General features: G+C 46.2%; 1 protein-coding gene across 2 annotated transcripts in view; it reads left to right on the forward strand.

The window, feature by feature from the left end:
* Positions 1-1,076: 1,076 nt before the first annotated feature.
* POLR3E (RNA polymerase III subunit E) overlaps positions 1,077-22,823 on the forward strand; it is a 205,228-nt gene continuing 183,481 nt past the window's right edge. Inside the window, exon 1 of one of the 2 annotated variants that reach the window (XM_069210304.1) lies at positions 1,077-1,217. The gene's annotated coding sequence lies outside the window, so the exon portion shown is untranslated. The remainder of the gene's footprint in view (positions 1,218-22,823) is intronic. The other variant, XM_069210303.1, reaches the window with a different exon arrangement.

Genomic DNA, 22,823 nt, shown 5'->3' on the forward strand with positions numbered 1-22,823 from the left:
TTCCAGAGAGCTTTTGTGTAGTGGTGCCCCTCACAGCAGTGTAGTCTCCAGCCTGGAGCATCCGCAACAGAGGCACAAAGAGGTGGGAGGTTTTTGCAAGGTAGGTAAAAGTCCTGGCTTCACCTAAAGGGCCCCCTTCAATTAGTAGCTCTACCAAATTGCTTTGTTAGGGAAAATGATACATAGTGAAGTAAAGCAAATTGCCCCTGGTATCATACATTGTGGTCAAATGGGGAAGCTGGGATTTGAGCAAAGGTTTAATGAATGTATCTGGTGTATGTCAGTGACTGTAGAGTTTTGTTCTCCTCTCTGCAGTTCCATATCAAAGGAGTTTGGTCTTTAGATAACAACTTTTCAAGGATACACAAAAGAAGTGTTGCAAGTTTTCCGACAGTCATGTTCTGTCACTGTTTGATTTCCACTTTCTGTAGAAACATGCCAAACACGAAAGTTCACTTTTAAATCTTATGAATACGCTCAACTCTCCTGTGTATTAGCTGTATTTCTGTAATGAAACAACATCCGGGAGCAAGAGGAGCAGCGCCTGCCTCTCTGACCGAGCCGTATTTGGGCTAACCAGTCCCCATGGGACAAGGGCAGAGCCACCAATCTGGATCAAGTCAGTTTAATCGCAGCTTCCTGGTGTGAACATTTTGCTATTGGTGCCTCTTTAGTTCAACAAAAGACTGTCTCGAGCCCAAACAGTGTACTTGTCATAATTAATCAGGCCATACGCTCCTAGCGTGACTGCTCCCGATTATTTGGACTTTTTCCTGTAGAGAGGCCCCTGTGATCTCCCCCAGATTATTGTGCTCGAATAATTCCTTCATCATGACCGACAGGCAGCAGCACCTATTTGGAAAATACTGCATGCAGTCTTTCTTGAATGACGGTCCACTTACAGCTGTACAGCCATTAGTGGCACGTTCTCTTCCGGGACAGCTCGAGCAGTTTCTTCCGGGATCGATAAGCCGGCTTTTCCGGGGCGGGACATTTATATCTAGCCAATCATACAAGGTACGAGATAGTACGCAACCATGCAGCTCCGCCCACTGCCGTCCCTTAGCTTGTCAATCAGTATAAACTAGCTTTCCCATTGCCTTTCCCTACCTTCACTTAATGAAGTCACTTAGAGTCTCGTAGATTGAAACCGATTGGACTTGAAAGGAAAGCAGAGGAAATCGCTTTTTTAAATATCTTCTGTCGGAAGAGTTCAGGTAAGGCCCACTTTCGGGACTGTGCCTCCGGCTTTGGGTGGGCTGGCACGGATGAGGTTTCTTTCAGGCTTGCTGCTTATTACATCATGTGGATGGAGGAGACAGGCGACTGTCCATTCCACGTGCTCACCGGTTCCCTACACCTTTGAGCTATTGCGTTAATAAGCCCCACGTTGCAGTGATAGGTTAAAGACAGGAGCTGTTTCATCCGGTTTAAGTTGTGTTCCTCTGACAGTGTGACTTCCTAAAGTGCGTTGGCTGTAATACTTCCTTCGTAGTTATTGAAATGCAGTTTTTCTTACAAAATTAATTCGCATTCATCTTAAACATATATCTAGTTACGTAGACGTTTGAATGATGTGTTAATAAGGGTGTCAATGTGGATACGTAGCAACGTCGTACGCATCCAGTAAAATGCATTTCACTAGTAGGAAATGTCATCATCCCACGCGAGCGGAGGTCTCAGCCCAGGGTCATGCATCTGTAGCTCATCCAGTTCACGGTTTTTCTGTGCATTCTGGGACTTGATGTCCTAATTTTTTTTAATGGGACAAACGAGAACGAGAATCCTGGAACGCAACGAAAAATCATTGACTGCATAAACAACTTACGCATTGACTTTGGGGAACCCGAGAGTTCTGGTGGGGTGGCCCCATGTCATGCGTGACACCGCCTGCCAGTCACTCCTGCCTTTGTGGTTAATAGCACTTAATATGTTAGGACTTGCTCATTTCATATTTGTTGATATTATCCAAAATAAAAATATGAATTCCTGAACAAAAACGACAAGATTTACAAACCAATGAATTCAGCATACATTACAGCAAGGTTATTAGCTAAACAATAATCTGTGGCTAAGGCCTACGATATGATTAATGGCTTGGAGCTGATCTGCCCCTGACTGATGACACTTAATGGGCAAAACCAGGTACATACGTCTGCAACCACCTGTCCCTTCGTGCCTAATACGTACAGGAATTATGATTTAAGATTACCTGTGCATGGTTCAAAACGATCAGATAACACATCTTTAAAATAATTAGAGCGTCTGTTGTATTTATCCTGTACTAAATGCTAACACCAACTCCAGTGGTACCAAAACTGCTTTTCTATGGTTACTGTAAACACTGATGTTTGTTGCAGTAACTGCTTTGGCTCCACCTCTTGCTAAATGGAGGGGTATACATGGAGTTTCGCGTTTTAATACCTTTTTTTTTTAATGTGTGTTTTTTGTGTATGCGACCAGTCGTGCATCATGGCACTGCATGGCTTGGAATACATGATCTCATACTTTTCATTCCAGGTTGCTTATACTGTGATGGTGCTTTTGCTTGTGGTAGGCTCTAAACGTCTGCTCCTTCAGTGCGTTTTCTTCTAGTGAGAACGCTGCCTTCCTATGCGTGGATGGTTTCGTGATCTCAAAACACTGGTCCTTTGTGGCCATTGTTTTGATGGTTTGTTGGACAGCGACTATCCCTACGTCGTGTTTTTGGAACTTACTTTTATGACAGGAGACATAAGTTGTGCATTACTTTTGGGGCAAAGGCTGAGGGTTGTCAGTCAGTGCTCGTCCTTTCAATGTAACAACTGTGACGAGTTAATGTGACTTACTGTAAAAAAAAATGTTGTAATAAGTGCAACCCACCTGCTGGGACTATGGGGCATATGCTGAATTGCAGATGCATTCATACCTCTCTTTCTTAATGGGCTCGGAGATTTCGGTGCTTTTACACTTGGAAAAACACGTATTGACTTTTTTACAGTGCCACCCAAATGAGGTACTGTGGATCATGAGCCTTGGCATCTCGTATCCCCTCAGAAAGTTCTGAGAGTAATCAACGACTGATTAACATCAGATTTCTTTGTGGGAGAGGATAACATGGATTTCAGAACGTTAATGCAGACTAGAAGCAACTGGATATTGTTACTAATATAGAGATGACTCCTGACCATCTCACTTCACTGGTCTTGATTGTTCCGAGATTTTCTCCTTCTTTAATATCATGCATTATCTGTAGTCAATGTTCATGTAAGTGTCTCCCTACCTTGAGGGTTTCCTTCATTTAGTGTATTCATTTGTCGATTTTGTAATCTAATTTAACTCTGTTTTTATTCATTCCTTAATGGGGTCTCTCATGTGAAGACCCCAATCTCTTCCAGTTTATGTAACTACTTGATTTTGACATTGTCATTATGAAGATTCCCCCCTTTAAATCACTCTTGGGAATAAACCTCAACGTATTTTCATTGTTTGGACTGTGTGTTGTCATATTTAGGAGACTTTGAGTCACAGAATGAAGTTACTTCTTGTCTCCATTAGCTGTTGACAGTCTTCCGTATGTCGGAAACTCATTTGCTCACTCTTCCACATTTTAATGCTATTCCTTCCTTTCTGCCTTGGTCAAGGTCTCCAGATCCTGCACCTGTGTCCTTTGGTGGCATTTACTTTTGGTAGTAATGTCCTGTGGAGCTCAAAATCGACAGCCTGTGTGTTTTTTTTTTTTCTTTTTCAAATTTGTTCCTGTCCTTTCATTTAGTCCCTGAAGTGAACATGGAGCCATTCTGTAGCTGAACACTGTGCCATGACAGCAGCTAATGTTTTCACTCTGTTGTGAGAAGTCATAGCCACCACAGGAATACCGCCAATATCTAATGAGTCATACATAAGCATGTAGCTGCTGTGTCCCATTGTAAGCAGCAATGTTCACTAACTCAAACTTGAACCCCAAGTTCACTGTTATATCTAGTGGGTCATGGCACACATCTCTTTGATGTACCAATACAACCATAATTTTACCATTCTGCCAACTTTTACTTCATTTTTTAAATCAGCATGCCCAGTTTATGATATCCCATGTTCTCACCTTGGAGTCACTTTGGCTGTTGGATGTGCCTGCGCTGGACCATTAAGTCATTTTGGACATCATAATGGACATGGGACCCCCATTCTCCCACCCATTTTGTCCTGATGCAATTGTATCTGAATCCAGCCTTTGCTGATTATATAATTGAAACATTTATCTAATATGGTTCTCTGTATTAGTCAGTTTGGGTTGATTTCCAAAGTTTTAATCGATAGTACGCTCTCTTTATTCCCGACTGATATTTTTGTAGACTGTCGATTTATTGGTAAATTGACAACATGTTTAGATCTTTCATATTGTTGCAGTAAAAAAAAAAAAAGTAGAATTGATCTTTTTGTATCAAGAAAGAACTGTTCTTTTACACTGATCAGTATGTTTTTATTTGTATGTATATTTTCTTTTTTCTGTTGTAAATAAATATTTTTCGTACAATGAACTATTACTTTACTGTCTTTGAATGTGGGGAAAAATTGTTGATCAAAAAAACAAATACATGTGCAACTCGAATCTGTTTTTTCGTTCTGGCATTTGACTCTGTTGGAGGGTAATCACAGGAGTACACTGTCATGAAATAATACAATCTGATGATAATCATCTCCTGGCTCAAGAGCGCACAAGTCCAGAAATATAGAAGCGTGAAGGCAAGAAAGCTGGAGTTTCGGGTCGCTGCTCACAGCGCTGTCTATTCCTAGAGAGTAAAATGTAGTTTTTTTGCTTTTTAAAAAAATGCTTTATGTATTTGAAAAGCAAATCACACATCCCATGCAGGGTACTTATTCATGTATGGTATAACATTACATCTTGTTCCACCTTAGGTGTCACTTTTAATAGTGTTGCGCTTCAGGGCTAAAACCCTTGCCTGTCCTCCCTCCCAAATGGCCCGAGGCATATGTAGTGTCATTTCGTTGTGTTCGGTCATCATTCCTCTTGCATGCCTGTGGTTGTCTGTGTGAAATCCAGGGCAGAGCCGGCCAGGGCTCCAGTATTTTGCCTCTATAGTTGGCCAACCCCTGCCTAATCTTCCCATTTTTTTGGGGGACATCCCCGTCTTTGGTAGATTGGCCTCTCAAGGATCATACAGTGGAGTAGGAAAGTACCATCTTGCCTGGCATGTTACCCCCATATTTCACTGTATATATGTTGTTTTAGTTGTATGTGTCACTGGGACCCTGCCAGCCAGGGCCCCAGTGCTCATAAGTGTGCCCTGTATGTGTTACCTGTGTTATGACTAACTGTCTCACTGTCTCACTGAGGCTCTGCTATCCAGAACCTCAGTGGTTATACTCTCTCATTTCTTTCCAAATTGTCACTAACAGGCTAGTGACCAATTTCACCAAATTACATTGGCATACTGGAATACCCTTATAATTCCCTAGTATATGGTACTTAGGTACCCAGGGTATTGGGGTTCCAGGAGATCTCTATGGGCTGCAGTATTTCTTGTGCCACCCATAGGGAGATCTGACAATTCTTACACAGGCCTGCCAGTGCAGCCTGAGTGAAATAACGTCCACGTTATTTCACAGCCATTTACCACTGCACTTAAGTAACTTATAAGTCACCTATATGTCTAACCTTTACCTGGTAAAGGTTGGGTTCTAAGTTACTTAGTGTGTGGGCACCCTGGCACAAGCCAAGGTGCTCACACATTGTTCAGGGCAAATTCCCCGGACTTTGTGAGTGCGGGGACACCATTACACGCGTGCACTATACATATGTCTCAACATATGTATAGCGTCACAATGGTAACTCCGAACATGGCCATGTAACATGTCTAGGATCATGGAATTTTCACCCCAATGCCATTCTGGAATTGCGGAGACAATTCCATGATCCCCCGAGTCTCTAGCTCAGACCCGGGTACTGCCAAACTACCTTTCCCGGGGTTTCACTGCAGCTGCTGCCAACCCCTCAGACAGGTTTCTGCCCTCCTGGGGTCCAGCTAGGCTTGGCCCAGGAAGGCAGAACAAAGGACTTCCTCAGAGAGAGGGTGTTACACCCTCTCCCTTTGGAAAAAGGTGTCAGGGCTGGGGAGGAGTAGCCTCCCCCAGCCTCTGGAAATGCTTTGATGGGCACAGATGGTGCCCATCTCTGCATAAGCCAGTCTGCACCGGTTCAGGGATCCCTCAGCCCTACTCTGGTGCGAAACTGGACAAAGGAAAGGGGAGTAACCACTCCCCTGACCTGCACCTCCCTTGGGAGGTGCCCAGAGCTCCTCCAGTGTGCTCCAGACCTCTGCCATCTTGGAAACAGAGGTGCTGCTGGCACACTGGACTGCTCTGAGTGGCCAGTGCCAGCAGGTGACGTCAGAGACTCCTTCTGATAGGCTAGCAACACATGAAGGAGCCTATCTTCTCTCCAAGGTAGCCAAACCTCCTTTTCTGGCTATTTAGGGTCTCTGCTTTGGGGAATTCCTTAGATAACGAATGCAAGAGATCATCAGAGTTCCTCTGCATCTCTCTCTTCACCTTCTGCCAAGGAATCGACTGCTGACCGCGCTGGAAGCCTGCAAAACTGCAACAAAGTAGCTAAGACGACTACTGCGACCTTGTAACGCTGATCCTGCCGCCTCCTCGACTGTTTTCCTGGTGGTGCATGCTGTGGGGGTAGTCTGCCTCCTCTCTGCACTAGAAGCTCAGAAGAAATCGCCCGTGGGCCGATGGAATCTTCCCCCTGCAACCGCAGGCACCAAAGAACTGCATCACCGGTCCTCTGGGTCTCCTCTCAGCACGACGAGCGAGGTCCCTTGAACTCAGTAACTCTGTCCAAGTGACTCCCACAGTCCAGTGACTCTTCAGTCCAAGTTTGGTGGAGGTAAGTCCTTGCCTCCCCACGCTAGACTGCATTGCTGGGAACCGCGTGTTTTGCAGCTACTCCGGCTCCTGTGCACTCTTCGAGGATTTCCTTTGTGCACAGCCAAGCCTGGGTCCCCGGCACTCTAACCTGCATTGCACAACCTCCTGAGTTGTCCTCTGGCGTCGTGGGACCTGTTCCGGCACTTCTGTCGGTGCTGCTTGCTTCTGAGTGGGCTCTTTGTCTTGCTGGACGCCCCCTCTGTCTCCTCACGCAATTGGCGACATCCTGGTCCGTCCTGGGCCACAGCATCATCCAAAAACCCTAACCGCGAGCTTTGCAGCTAGCAAGGCTTGTTTGCGGTCTTTCTGCGGGAAAACACTTCTGCACGACTCTTCACGACGTGGGACATCCATCCTCCAAAGGGGAAGTTTCTAGTCCTTGTCGTTCTTGCAGAATCCGTAGCTTCTACCATCCGGTGGCAGCTTCTTTGCACCCACAGCTGGCATTTCCTGGGCATCTGCCCACTCCCGACTTGATTCCGTCGACCCACGGAGATTTCTTCGGAGCTTCTAGTGCAGAGAGGAGGCAGAGTACCCCCACAGCATGCACCACCAGGAAAACAGTCGAGAAGGCGGCAGGATCAGCGTTACAAGGTCGCAGTAGTTGTCTTAGCTACTTTGTTGCAGTTTTGCAGGCTTCCAGCGCAGTCAGCAGTCGATTCCTTGGCAGAAGGTGAAGAGAGAGATGCAGAGGAACTCTGATGAGCTCTTGCATTCGTTATCTAAGGAATTCCCCAAAGCAGAGACCCTAAATAGCCAGAAAAAGGAGGTTTGGCTACTTAGGAGAGAGGATAGGCTAGCAACACCTGAAGGAGCCTATCAGAAGGAGTCTCTGACATCACCTGTTGGCAACTGGCCACTCAGAGCAGTCCAGTGTGCCAGCAGCACCTCTGTTTCCAAGATGGCAGAGGTCTGGAGCACACTGGAGGAGCTCTGGGCACCTCCCAGGGGAGGTGCAGGTCAGGGGAGTGGTCACTCCCCTTTCCTTTGTCCAGTTTCGCGCCAGAGCAGGGCTGAGGGATCCCTGAACCGGTGCCAAACTACCTTTCCCGGGGTTTCACTGCAGCTGCTGCCAACCCCTCAGACAGGTTTCTGCCCTCCTGGGGTCCAGCTAGGCTTGGCAAGGAAGGCAGAACAAAGGCGGAATCTTCCCCCTGCAACCGCAGGCACCAAAGAACTGCATCACCTGTCCTCTGGGTCTCCTCTCAGCACGACGAGCAAGATCTCTTGAACTCAGCAACTCTGTCCAAGTGACTCCCACAGTCCAGTGACTCTTCAGTCCAAGTTTGGTGGAGGTAAGTCCTTGCCGCCCCACGCTAGACTGCATTGCTGGGAACCGCGTGTTTTGCAGCTACTCCGGCTCCTGTGCACTCTTCGAGGATTTCCTTTGTGCACAGCCAAGCCTGGGTCCCCGGCACTCTAACCTGCATTGCACAACGTCCTCCGGCGTCGTGGGACTCTCTTGTGCAACTTCGGGTGAGCACCGATTCACTCCACTTCGTAGTGCCTGCTCCGGCACTTCTGCGGGTGCTGCTTGCTTCTGAGTGGGCTCTTTGTCTTGCTGGACGCCCCCTCTGTCTCCTCACGCAATTGGCGACATCCTGGTCCCTCCTGGGCCACAGCAGCATCCAAAAACCCTAACCGCGAGCTTTGCAGCTAGCAAGGCTTGTTTGCGGTCTTTCTGCGGGAAAACACTTCTGCACGACGTGGGACATCCATCCTCCAAAGGGGAAGTTTCTAGCCCTTGTCGTTCTTGCAGAATCCATAGCTTCTACCATCCGGTGGCAGCTTCTTTGCACCCACAGCTGGCATTTCCTGGGCATCTGCCCACTCCCGACTTGATCGTGACTTTTGGACTTGGTCCCCTTGTTCCACAGGTACTCTCGTCTGGAAATCCATTGTTGTTGCATTGCTGGTGTTGGTCTTTCCTGCAGAATTCCCCTATCACGACTTCTGTGCTCTTTGGGGAACTTAGGTGCACTTTGCACCCACTTTTCAGGGTCTTGAGGTGGGCTATTTTTCTAACCCTCACTGTTTCCTTACAGTTCCAGCGACCCTCTACAAGGTCACATAGGTTTGGGGTCCATTCGTGGTTCGCATTCCACTTCTAGAGTATATGGTTTGTGTTGCCCCTATCCCTATGTGCCCCCATTGCATTCTATGTGACTATACATTGTTTGCACTGTTTTCTATTGCTATTACTGCATATTTTGGTATTGTGTACATATATCTTGTGTATATTTGCTATCCTCAGACTGAGGGTACTCACTGAGATACTTTGGCATATTGTCATAAAAATAAAGTACCTTTATTTTTAGTATATCTGTGTATTGTGTTTTCTTATGATATTGTGCAAGTGACACTAGTGGTACTGTAGGAGCTTCACTCGTCTCCTAGTTCACGCTAAGCTGCTCTGCTAAGCTACCATTTTCTATCAGCCTAAGCTGCTAGACACCCCTCTACACTAATAAGGGATACCTGGGCCTGGTGCAAAGTGTAAGTACCCCTTGGTACTCACTACAAGCCAGTCCAGCCTCCTACAAGTGGTCCATATGTTTAGCCTGTTTAGTTGTTAGCAGGGCTGAGGACGATTTCCATTCTTGGGCAGGGTCTTTCTTGGCTATTGCTAGCCCCAGCCACAACAATGCTTTATGGTATCTATTACCCTCTGTGCCATCAGTGATGTGCAGTAGGATCAGTTTGGGGTCTTTGGGGCCTGGCCAACCACCCTAGCACCTCCCCCAGTGTGCCCAGAATGTGTGACCAATAAACAATGAGTGCAGAATATTGCCTGAAGGTGTGCAGTAAGTCGCCTTCTGCCTGCTTGCATCTCAGTAGTTTGAATTGTATCAACCAAAATTGTGAGACAATTGAGGTTTCACACAGTGCTGCCAGCGCTTTGAGCCAATCTTCATTGTCCAGTGGCCCCAAGCCTGCCTCCCATGCCTCCCGAACCATGCAGTTGCCTCTGTTACGTGTAAGCATGCAATAGCCGGGATGGGACCACATCCCCCAGTCTGCACTGCTCCAGAACCTCGCCTCTCAGCCTGGTGACGCTCTATTCCAGAAGCAGAACAGTATATATATCCCTGGTTACAATTGCGTAGTTTTACTAGTTATTTTTTTTGAGTACCATACTAGTAGCCACGGCCAAGCTCAAAGCTGCAAGTGCTCCTGCATATACACATGGACCTAAGAAATGCTCAAACAATAAAGCCAGCACCTTGGGCAGCAAGGAAAATAGTACATTCGAGGATATTGATATCCTAATAGAGGAAGTGGAGGCCATTTTGAGAAGTAATGCAATTACAACCCCTGCGAACAGTGGCCCCAAAAAAAATAAACTCCCTGAGATGTTTAAAAAAAAAAAAAAAGGCCTCGGCCACATAACATCCCAAGCGGGCTGGACAAGAGAAAGTAGTTCAACATGCAAATGAAGCATTACCCCATGCGATGACTGCTTATCTGTGTGTTGGTTCTGCTGTGCCTCAGTGTAATAATGAGAGTACTGCTGTGGAAGAGATGGCCCCTGCCATTCCTTAAGCCATGAGGTTTTGGTGGTACCAGATATTTTGTGCTCTAACCGTTATGGCGCATTGGCGGAAAATGAGGGTATCTATATCGATGCTTGTACTGGAAGCCGGGGGGAGGGGGGCCCCTCAGATGATGCTTGCACTGGGAAGCCTGGTGGAGATAAACACTCAGCCAATATATCCTGAGGCTAAGGAAGCTCGTCGATCTTGCGGCAGTCCCGATCTGGTAGCTGTTAACCTGGAACTTCAGGAAGTCAATAGTCTGGTACTGTTGCTGTTGGATAAAGTAATGGGGGAACCTGGTCAGTTTTGTAGGTGCTGATGTCTGAGGGCAAGTGTGGGTGGGACAGTGTCTGCTTCTGGGGGAGAATTTTCTGGTACTGTTTTGCCAGAATCTGGATTATCATCTAGTGATCAAACCCTGGGGGCTGCCACCGACACTCCCCTTATTAACCAACCTGCCCCTCATGTTGAAGGAACTAAGATCACTTTTGGGGCCAGAATGTGTAGGCATAGTCCTGCTCCAAAGGGGAGTGCTCTTGTTGAGCTGGGTTATTATGACATGCCCCAGGCACACAAGCGGCTAGCGACCAAACTCATTGATTTTGAATTGCGCACTTTGTATCTCAGGAATCCTTGACAGGTAGACATAAGATTATGTCTGCCTGTCGCTACCACACCCAGAATCTCAAGGGAAATAGTAGGAGGAAAGGTCGATCTTTGGCAACCACACTTCCTGCTCTGGCAGACAGTAATTCCATTGACATGAATGCTATTGATTGACTATCCACTAAAACTCATGTTGTGAATTTACCAGTGGCCCCCGTGAGTAGGGATGGTGTGTTGGTTGTGCCTGCTGATTGCAGGATAGGGGAAAAGGTTCAGAGTAGCATGCCCACTACTATAAGAGGATAGAGCTAAGTTATCTATTATGTCCCAGAATCTAGCAGGGTTGAGTAGTGAAGTAACAGATTCTCAGTGGGTTGCTTACCTTAATAAACAAGATATATATTTATTTCAGGAGGCTTGGGCATTGACCCCAGTCTCCTTGTATGTTTTTCTATCTTATCAAGTAGAAGCACAGCCCGCTGCTGGGGTCAGCGGCTGGGCAAAGGGAGGCCTTCTGATATCCATAAATCAGAAACTACAGTGCACCCACTCAGCCTTAAAAATAGATTCACCAGATCGATTAGGAATTCAGCTTGAATTTAAGTGAGGCTTTAGGCTCGTAATAATTAATGTACATGCTAGATCAGTACCATGGGGTGCAGAGTCTGGGACCTCAGCTCAACTCATTGAATTTACAGATACACCTTACCATTCTTTTAATTTAGTGGTCGCTGGGGATGTTAGTTGTACGTTCGAACCCTCTCCTTATAGCAGCGATTTGACTGTAGATGAGAATGAATATTGGGGTATCTCATGATTGATGGGAAAACGACTGTCTACTTGTTTGTGTGCTGCCCTTCAGTTAACAGCGTTGTGTTTTAAGCAAGGGCTAAGGGCCTCTAATGGCCATAGGCATTCCGATCAATGTTATGCTCCTACCTTCAAGCGTGGCGAGCTGACTAGCGTCATTGATTATTTTCTAGTAGATGTTAGACTGTGGCCTATGCTGGAAGATATGAAGGTTGATTATCGTCTTGACAGCGATCCTAATTCTCTGCTTCTTACCTTGCGCAGTTATGTATTTATGAGATCACAGCACAATCATTCCGCTATGGTGCCCAAGCCACTGTTGGCTAATGACTATAAACGTGTTACTTTGCCAAAAGTGATGTCAAACCCTTATCTGTATATGGAGATCTATAAGTTGTTTATTGATGCCTTTCCCAAATATGAGGAGTATGAGGTTGAAAACATTCCAATCCTCAGCATTCATGAGACCCTGGTCACTAAACTACAGGGCATTTTTTTATAGTAAGATCACTACTAAGAGGACTGTCCCTATACACACAAAAAATAAGAATAAGTGGTTTAACCCCTTCGCTGCCAGGCCTTTTCCCCCTCCTGTGCCAGGCCTTTTTTTGCCTATTTGGGGCAGTTCGCGCTTAGGCCCTCATAACTTTTTGTCCACATAAGCTAACCAAGCCAAATTTGCGTCCTTTTTTTCCAACATCCTAGGGATTCTAGAGGTACCCAGACTTTGTGGGTTCCCTTGAAGGAGGCCAAGAAATTGGCCAAAATACAGTGAAAATTTCGTTTTTTTAAAAAAAAAATGGAAAAAGTGGCTGCAGAAGAAGGCTTGTGGATTTCCCCCTGAAAATGGCATCAACAAAGGGTTTGTAGTGCTAAACTCAGCAGCTTCCTAGCTTTCAGGACCAGGCAGACTTGAATCAGAAAACCCAATTTTTCAACACAATTTTGGCATTTTACTGGGGCATACCCCATTTTTGCAATTTTTTGTGCTTTCAGCCTCCTTCCAGTCAGTGACAGGAATGGGCATGAAACCAGTGCTGGATCCCAGAAACCTAACCATTTCTGAAAAGTAGAGAAAATTCTGAATTCAGCAAGGGGTCATTTGTGTAGATCCTACAAGGGTTTCCTACAGAAAATAACAGCTGAAAGAGAAAAATATTGAAATTGAGGTGAAAAAAACATCAATTTTTCTCTACGTTTTACTCTGTAACTTTTCCCTGCAATGTCAGATTATGGAAAGCAATATACCGTTGCGTCTGGTGGACTCCTCTGGTTGCGGGGATATATAGGGCTTGTAGGATCATCAAGAACCCGAGGAACCCAGAGCCAATAAATGAGCTGCACCCTGCAGTGCGTTTTCATTCTATACCGGGTATACAGCAATTCATTTGCTGAAATATAAAGAGTAAAAAATTGCTATCAAGAAAACCTTTGCATTTCCAAAAAGGGCACAAGATAAGGTGCTGAGGAGCAGTGGTTATTTGCACATCTCTGAATTCCGGGGTGACCATACAAGCATGTGAATTATAGGGAATTTCTCAAATAGATGTCTTTTTTAAACACTCTCCTATATTTGGAAGGAAAAAATGTAGAGAAAGACAAGGGGCAATAGCACTTGTTTTGCTAATCTATGTTCCCCCAAGTCTACCGATAAAAATGATACCTCACTTGTGTGGGTAGGCCTAGCGCCGGCGAAAGGAAACACTCCAAAGCGCAACGTGGACACATCCTAAATTTTGGAAAAAAACGGAGGTGTTTTTTGCGAAGTGCCTACCTGTAGATTTTGGCCTCTAGCTCAGCCGGCACCTAGGGAAACCTACCAAACCTGTGCATTTCTGAAAACTAGAGACCTAGGGGAATCCAAGGAGGGGTTAATTTGCGGGGCTCGGACCAGGTTCTGTTACCCAGAATCCTTTGCAAACCTCAAAATTTGGCTAAAAAAACACATGTTCCTCACATTTCTGTGGCAGAAAGTTCTGGAATCTGAGAGGAGCTACAAATTTCCTTCCACCCAGCGTTCCCCCAAGTCTCCCGATAAAAATGATACCTCACTTGCGTGGGTAGGCCTAGCGCCGGCGACAGGAAACACCCCAAAGCGCAACGTGGACACATCCTAAATTTGGGAAAAAAACAGAGGTGTTTTTTGCGAAGTGCCTACCTGTAGATTTTGGCCTTTAGCTCAGCCTGCACCTAGGGAAACCTACCAAAGCTGTGCATTTCTGAAAACTAGAGACCTAGGGGAATCCAAGGAGGGGTGACTTGCGGGGCTCGGACCAGGTTCTGTTACCCAGAATCCTTTGCAAACCTCAAAATTTGGCTAAAAAAACACATGTTCCTCACATTTCTGTGGCAGAAAGTTCTGGAATCTGATAGGAGCCACAAATTTCCTTCCACCCAGCGTTCCCCCAAGTCTCCCGATAAAAATGATACCTCACTTGTGTGGGTGGGCCAGGTGCCTGCAACAGAATAAGGCCCAAAACCTGAAGGGATAGAAGGGATAGCACAGCAAGTTTATAAGGGCATATTCTTTTATACATCTTTAGACGGACTCTGCTTTGGGGACCCACATAAGTGAGGTGTCATTTTACTTGGGAGACTGAGGGGAAAACTGGGGAGTAGGAATTTTGTGCTGGAGCGGTGATCCTACTAAGAAAAATCTGGAAAATATGCTTTTTTATGCAAATTTTGAGGTTTACAGAGGAGTCTGGGTAAGAAAATGTTGGGGGAGCCACACAAGCCACACCTCCCTAGACTCCTTGGGGTGCCTAGTTTTAAAAAGTTTCTGGGTTTTGTAGGTTTCCCTACATGACGGCCGCACCCAGGACCAAAAACATAGGTGGGCCCTCCCCCCCCAAACACAGGTATTTTTGGAATATATCACTTTGATGTGTGCACATACGTCCGTGATGTGCCAAACACTAAAATTGTGAAAAGAAACACACTTAGGTTATGTGAAGAAGACCCCTCACCCACCAACCAAGTTGGTGGCATGCTTCATCATCGGGGTCCCACCCGAGGCACCTAGCGTGTCTCAAGTGTGCTGCGACGCCTGATTACAGCGGAGCAGGTTTTGTCATTTGTACCACACATACTGGTTGGATTTGGCTCGAGGGTGAGTGATGGTTCAGTAGATCAAATTTTATTAACAAGAGATTTCACAAAAGTGAAATGCACTGGTAATAACTGAAAGGCCAAAAAACTGAACCAATGACTCACAGCTCGTGAGCTGTAAAGCCACGACAAGGCACCAACCGCTTTCCAGTCCATTCACACTCCTTTCATACATGACATGCACTAGACCATTCACGCCGCCAGCCACGGGCCCAGCACATTACAAGACTCGCATCCACAGACAGCGCCAGTCAAGGGCCCATCACTTTCATACGCCCACATGCCTGATACAGCAATCACACCAGCTGATGAGTGTGTGGACTGGCGTTTGGCCGGCACTGCCAGCCAAGCGCCACACCACCAGCCCAGCGCCACCCCACACACACCGCCAGCCCAGCGCCACCCCACACACACCGCCAGCCAAGCGCCACCCCACACACACCGCCAGCCAAGCGCCACCCCACACACACCGCCAGCCAAGCGCCACCACACACACGCCGCCAGCCAAGCGCCACTCTACACATGCCATCCCCTTTTTTTTGTTTTTAAACAACAAAGAAACCACTAATCATAAATTAGTACAAAACTACAAACACAAAAGCTCTAACTGAATACATGACTAATGCCAACCGTAAAACCGAACATATAAAAATATAAAACACCAGTTTTCGCTCACGGAATTTCCCAATAATTCTTCTGTGTGTGGTAGCTCCTGAAACAGCCACCCACACACAGCCCAGGCTTTGAAGGACAATCAGGGCAGTACATCCTAGTCTCCTTCCTGATACCTCTTCGAGCACAGACTCTACATCTCTTAGCAGGAAAGTTTTTTTTTGGCCGTGGGAGGAATGTGCTCAGCAAAGTGACGATCTTTCAATCTAGCCACATCCTCCACCACTGCTTCTCTAGGAACTCTTGCCTGTTCCAGCACAACAAGGCTAGCTATGATAGACTCCTGAAATTTCACAAATGTCATCCTTGGCTCTGGAGAACTATCCTTAAACACAACAAAAGCATTAAAAGTTGCCAAGTGGAACAAGTGAAGCGCTAATTTCTTATACCACACATAAGACTTACAAGCAGCAGTGTAAGGTTCTAACCTCTGATCTACTCTATCAAGACCACCCATGTGCTTATTATAGTCTAAGATGCACACAGGTTTGCGCACTTCGGCAACCTGACCCCAAACAGCCACAGGTGAAGTACTCTCATCATGGATGGTGCTTAGCATGTATACATCCCTCTTGTCTACAAATTTCAGAGCTAGCAGCTCATCATTCCGCAAGGCACTGCACTGTCCCTTCTCAAGTTTTTTACAGACAAGCTCTTTTGGATAGCCTTTCCGATTAGAGCGGATTGTGCCACAAGCAACAGTGTCCACTCTGAACAACTCCTTGAACAACCGAACTCCAGTGTAGAAGTTATCTACATATAAATGGTGACCTTTGTTAAACAGTCGTCTACCAAGTTCCCACACAATTTTCTCACTAACTCCAAAAGTGGGAGGACAACCAGGGGGGTCAATATTGGAATCCCTACCAGTGTAGACCCGGAAATTATAAACATATCCTGTACTACTTTCTGACAGCATATACAATTTAATTCCATACCGTGCCCTCTTGCTAGGAATGTACTGCCTAAAAACCAAACGACCCTTGAACCGGACCAAAGACTCATCTACAGATATTTCTTTCCCTGGAACATAGATCTCTGAAAACCGATCTACCAAATGATCAAGGACAGGTCTAATCTTAAAAAGACGGTCAGAATCAGGATGATCTTGTGGCAAGGCTAAAGCATTATCTACAAAATGCAACATCCGAAGAAGAAGCTCATACCGGTTACGACTCATGATGGCAGGAAATATAGCAGTTGCCATCAAGGGACTAGTAGACCAATATGAAGACAGCGACGGCTTCCTTATCAGCCCCATCAAAAAAGTTAAACCCAAGAACTTTTTCAACTCTTCCAGATTTGTGGGAATCCACCGGCTAGCTCTAGAGTGTGGCCTAAGTCTGGCAGCGTTGTCCCTCAAAAACTGCTCTGCATACAAATTAGTCTGCTCAACAATCTCTTCCAAAAATATATCGTCCATAAACAACTCAAAAAAGTTGACGGGCAAAAAGTTTTCCGTATTAACTCGACACCCTGGAAAACCAGTAAACGCAGGCAACTGTGGCTGCTCCATGTTTGGTGCAACCCATGCGTCAGGTCTTCCAATGGGAAGCCTTTCAGCCGCTGGCTCCTGCACCATTGGCACATCGCTGTCCTCCTCTAAAACAGGCCCTTCATCAGCACTGAGAGTGGCTTCATCATCAGATGATTCATCTCTGACAGAAAATTCACTTCCAGAATCCTGCACTTCCTCCTCTGCCTCAGATGCAGAGTCAGTCTCATATTCATGGTCAGAAGATGACTCAAAAAGCACACTAACAACCTGCTGAGCGGTCATCCTACGGCTGGCCATGATCCTTCCTACAAAAATTAACTGGACAAATACACCACCAACAACCAGCACTGTGTAAGATGAGTAACAAAGTATAGGTTTATCACTAAGAATTATAAACTCAAAAACTATACTGCTCACTTGCCTGAAAAAGCTTGACTCACCAGCAACTACTCTGCACAGCCACAGCAATCACCAACGATATCCCACTAAAAAGAGAAAAAAAAAAGCAAATTAGACATAAGACAACACAATAATCATTGTGCATAACTCTAAGGACAATTTCACACACAATCCTGCATTCAGTACACCACCTACAAACATGTCATTCATGCATTGCAACAATACTCACTTGGAGTAAATTTATTTACTTACCTAAAACATGCAACTACGCAAACCGCAGGACAACTACTGCCAAAACTGCAACAAGCCACAGCAAAGTCAGCAAAAGCTTTGAACTAAAACAAAAAGGAGAAAAACTGTTATTATCATAAAAGCAAATACTTCGCCAGTTGACAAACACTCCGCCACTAACCATTTTTTCATTTTCCCTTGTGTCTAGTCTTCTCTGCTTGGGGGAAGATGGGCCTAAAAAAAAATAGGCCAATCTACCCCCAAGGGGAGGGGGCAGAAATCGCCCAGATTACATTGCACCCTTTGGGGGGGGGGGCGACCCTTGCCCAAGGGGCCACACCCCCACACAAAGCACACACACACACACATAGTATCCCTGGCGCTATGGGGATTCTGCCCCCCTTGGGGACAGAAAGGCCTAAAAAATAGGCATATCTGCCCCCAAGGGGGGCAGAACTGCCCAAAAATACATGTGGGCCCCTGGGGGCGACCCTTGCCCAAGGGGCCACCCCCCAACACAAAAAATAAAAATCAACAATAAAATCCCTGGTGTCTAGTGGCTTTCTGCCCCCCTTGGGGGCAGATCGGCCTAAAAATAGGGCCAATCTGCCCCCAAGGGGGGCAGAAACGACAATAAATACATTGCGCCCCTGGGGGGAGCGACCCTTGCCCAAGGGGCCACCCCCCAACACAAAGCACACATACATACATACTATTTCTGGCGCTATTGGGAATCTGCCCCCCTTGGGGGCAGAAAGGCCTAAAAAAAATAGGCCTCTCTGCCCCCAAGGGGGGCAGAACTGCCCAAAAATACATGAGGGCCCCTGGGGGTGACCCTTGCCCAAGGGGCCGCCCCCCAACACAAAAAATACAAATCAACAATAAAATCCCTGGTGTCTAGTGGCTTTCTGCCCCCCTTGGGGGCAGATCGGCCTAAAAATAGGGCAAATCTGCCCCCAGGGGGGGCAGAAACGACGTAAAATACATGTGCCCCCAAAGGGGAGCGACCCTTGCCCAAGGGGCCGCCCCCCAACACAAAAAATACAAATCAATAATAAAATCCCTGGTGTCTAGTGGCTTTCTGCCCCCCTTGGGGGCAGATCGGCCTAAAAATAGGGCCAATCTGCCCCCAGGGGGGGCAGAAACGACGTAAAATACATGTGCCCCCAAAGGGGAGCGACCCTTGCCCAAGGGGTCGCTCCCCTACACTAGTATGCATTCAAAAGACAAATCCCTGGTGTCTAGTGGGCATTCCTGCTGCCCGATCGCATCGCGATCGGGCAGCAGGAATGCTCAGAGACATCGAGGGAAAGGAAAACCCTTTCCTTTCCCTCGATGCCTCTCTCAGAGCACCCCCACCCCGCACGAAGGTGAAAAACTCACCTTCTCCCTTAGACGCGCTGGAAGCAAATGGCTTCCAGCGCGTCTTTCCCCCTTTCCATGAAATCAGCGCGCGGTTGCGCGCTGACGTCATGGGGGGGGGGCGTGAAAGGGGAAGGGATTCCCCTTTCAGCCCTGGCCTGGGGGTGTTGGGGGGCGGCCCTCGGGGGAAGCGCTAGCGCTTCCCCCGACTGCCAGTCCCAGGACGTAATGGTTACGTCCATGGCGCCACACGGGCGCTGCCATGGACGTAACCATTACGTCCCTGGCGGGGAAGGGGTTAACAATGATTGTGCAAAAACAAAATCAGCCCTGAAGATAGTGTTTGTGTCTCGTTCTCAGGGGATAATTAGGACGGACAGAGTTGCATACAACAAGGCCATAGTGCAGGCGAAGAAATATTGGAGAGATACTCTTTGGCAGAATTTGCTCGAAGCAACTAGCATAAATAACAATAGGACCTTCTGGAAGTTACTTTCTCAGAGCCAAAACAAGGGAGGGAGCTTCAATCACTATCCTATTAAACCAGAGAATTGGGTTGATTACTTCTCCAATCTTTAGGCTCCACACAGTGACACATCTAGCAACAACTCCTTTTATCTGAGGCAGTTCGAACTGAACTCCTTGTCAGGAGGCTTTAGGGCGGGTTATAATAGTCCTGATGACTGCATTGTTTTCACCTTGGGAGAAACTAGCACTGCAATTGCTTCTTTGAAATCTTCCAAAGCTCTTGGTTCTGATAAAATATATGAGGCCCTCTACAAATCAGAGCCGTCAATATGGTCTATTTATATTAATATGCTATCTAATGCTAAAGCAGCTGGGGGCCCTGTCCCTGCCACTTGGAAGGGTGCTGAAATTATAACCATATGTAAGAAGGGAGATGTGAGCTCCCCTGCTAACTATATACCTATCAGTCTTATTGATAACTTACAAAAACATCTTTGCTAAGCAGGTTTTGGATAGGCTTTTAGAGTGGGTTGTTGCTAACCATGTGTTACCCTCCCCCCCCCTTTCAGGAGGGCTTTTGACCCAAAACTAGTACTGTAGACCAAGTTTTCCGGCTGGCTCTTCTATATTGGAAATATGTACTTCTTGCCAAACAAAGTCTGTATGTTACATTTGTGGATCTTTTGGTCCTGCTTTTGGTTTGGTTTCTAGGTGGAAACTATGGGAGGTTTAAGATAAAGAGGGTATACCCAGGAACTTATTTCATCTTTTAGTGCGGCTCCATGAAGTTACATATGCCCTGGTGAGATGGGGCAAACAGGGAGAATTAACTGTCCACGTCCCTATACAGCGGGGGATTCGCCAAGATTGTGTCCTGGCACCATTATTATTACTTTATATATAAACGGGGCGGTGCAAGCCCTGTTTTCTTGCCAGAATGATGCCCGCACCCTAAATGGTCAAAAAATCCTTATATTACTCTTTACGGACGATTCTCTCCTTATTTGTAAAATACCGAAAGGGTTACAGACTCTTGTTAATAGGTTCACAGCTTTTTGTGCAGATCGTGGGCTAGAACTGAATGTCAGCAAAAGAAAACTGATGGTGTTTAGTCCTGGGCATGCCAAGAGATGTATACTTTCTGTAGATGGTATTCCTTTGGGCAAGGTTGGCTCTATATATTACCTTGGTGTCAGGATCTCAAACAATTTTAAATAGGAAGATCAGATAAGTAAGAGCTTTCTTCTCTTACAACACAGGTCAGGTGTTATTTTGCGTTTTCTTAAGAGTACCAGTGCAAAAGCTGTATCTCTGGCCCTAAAGATTTACTTGGCAAAAGCAAAAATGCTGCTACCTGATGTGTGAGGGTATTGGAAACCTCAAACTGTCTGTGAGGGGAAAATAGCTTTGTTAGAGGACTTGCTTGTCCAGGCAGTACTCACCTGGTTCCCATTTATCTTGACCTTGGTCTTAAACGGGTTGCAGATATGCTAGTATTAAAATCTTTGTTATATTGGGTAAGGATATGGACCACTCCGGAACTCAGTACGTGTGTGTGTGTGTGTGTTTTTTTTTTTTTTTTTTTTTTTTGTTAAAACTAACAAAATCCCATCTATCCCATGGTTTAAGCTTGTGTCAAATTGGTTCCGCATCCTGGGTCTTGGAAGTTTCTGGGAGAATCCCCAGGGTTTAAGGAAAGCCCAGATGTAGTCTCTGAAATCAGTTTACTGGACCTGTATTAGGAACAACCTTCTTTTTTCTACAACCCATGGGCGATTGACCAATCAATTTGTTGACCTCAAGTGGTACCCCCGGTACAAGCCTTTTTTAGATACCATTCCTTAACCCCTTGCGAAGAGCTTGTACGTTCGTTTTCACCATGGTTGTTTGCCACTAATGCCTTCGACAAGTAGATGGAGGGCAACATCTGTATAGAATACCTGTCCGCCCTGTGGTGCTGTTCCTGAGATGGTTGAACATTTTTTGTTTTTTTAATACAGCCTATCTTTTCCCCTGACGTAAGTGGATACATCTTATCTGCCGGAATCTGGGCACGAGACAATATGTCCCAGCCATCAAGATTCTAAAAAGTGATACTTCTGCTGTTGTGGTGTTGGCAGTTGGCAAGTTACTTGTCGCTGCATGGTACATACGCACCCGTTTAAAAAAAAAAAACCCCAAAAAAACTGTGCAGATAGATCATGATAACCTGTGCCAATTATGCAGGTATAATGCACACATGCTTGTCTCTTTTAAAATAAGTGTGTAATGAATCCTGTCTAATAACATGAAATTATGTATGCTCAGTTACCGGGGCCTGGGGACTGATTGTTTTTTACCTGTTGTTAGCATTTTTATCTAGACTTTTATTCCTTCATATTCATTAATGTGGAGTTTCTTGTTTTTTATGCTTTGATGGTTTTCGATGACCGACTAAAGCTTTGAATGATGATGATGATATTCAAAAGTTTGTGCTCTATTATGCTAGTCAGAAGTAGGTTGGCTTGCAGAGGGGAATATTCAGGAATGTCCCTATCGGGGGGTGGGGAGGGGTGTCAGGTAATATTGTAGGGCATGGCACAGCTGGAGCTATATAAAGAACTGGAAGCAGTGGAGGTTGAATTTGGATTGAAGGTCTGTAAAGGATTTTAGGAGCTCTTCTTTCAGAACGTCTCCAGGTGTTGATATTCCAATGGTGTCCCAAGCCAAAAACCCTCTCAGGGCAGTACCTGGTGGGGTCTGATCCTTCGCCATTGAGTAAGTTTGGAGCCCCATCCATTGTCTTTCAGCATGTCCATCCACATCCTGAGCACTGTACTAGTGGCTGAGGATAACTTGCTTGTGACCGCCTCTCCATATAGCAAGTTGGTGCATCCCAGGACCCATCCTTCCAACTAGTAGACTGGGACATCAAAGCCATCAAACCACCAGTCATTCAAGACCAGGAGGAGAGCTGCCATATAATAAGAGAGCATGTTGGTGTGGCAAGGCCCCCGGAGAAAATGGGTAAGTAACATTTGTCCAAGGACCATAGGTCGGCACCAAACACACACCCTCGGCAACACAGGGGCAGCCGGTTGCAGGGTGCAAGCTCAGCAACGGGCTCCCAATAATTTTGAATAGGGGGACCCCAGGGTCACAAGTAGGCTGCAGGTTGGGTCCAGGAGGTTGGTTCAGGGCCACCACAGGCTGGA

This window comes from Pleurodeles waltl, chromosome 10, assembly GCF_031143425.1.
Source record: "Pleurodeles waltl isolate 20211129_DDA chromosome 10, aPleWal1.hap1.20221129, whole genome shotgun sequence".
Classification (NCBI taxonomy): domain Eukaryota; kingdom Metazoa; phylum Chordata; class Amphibia; order Caudata; family Salamandridae; genus Pleurodeles; species Pleurodeles waltl.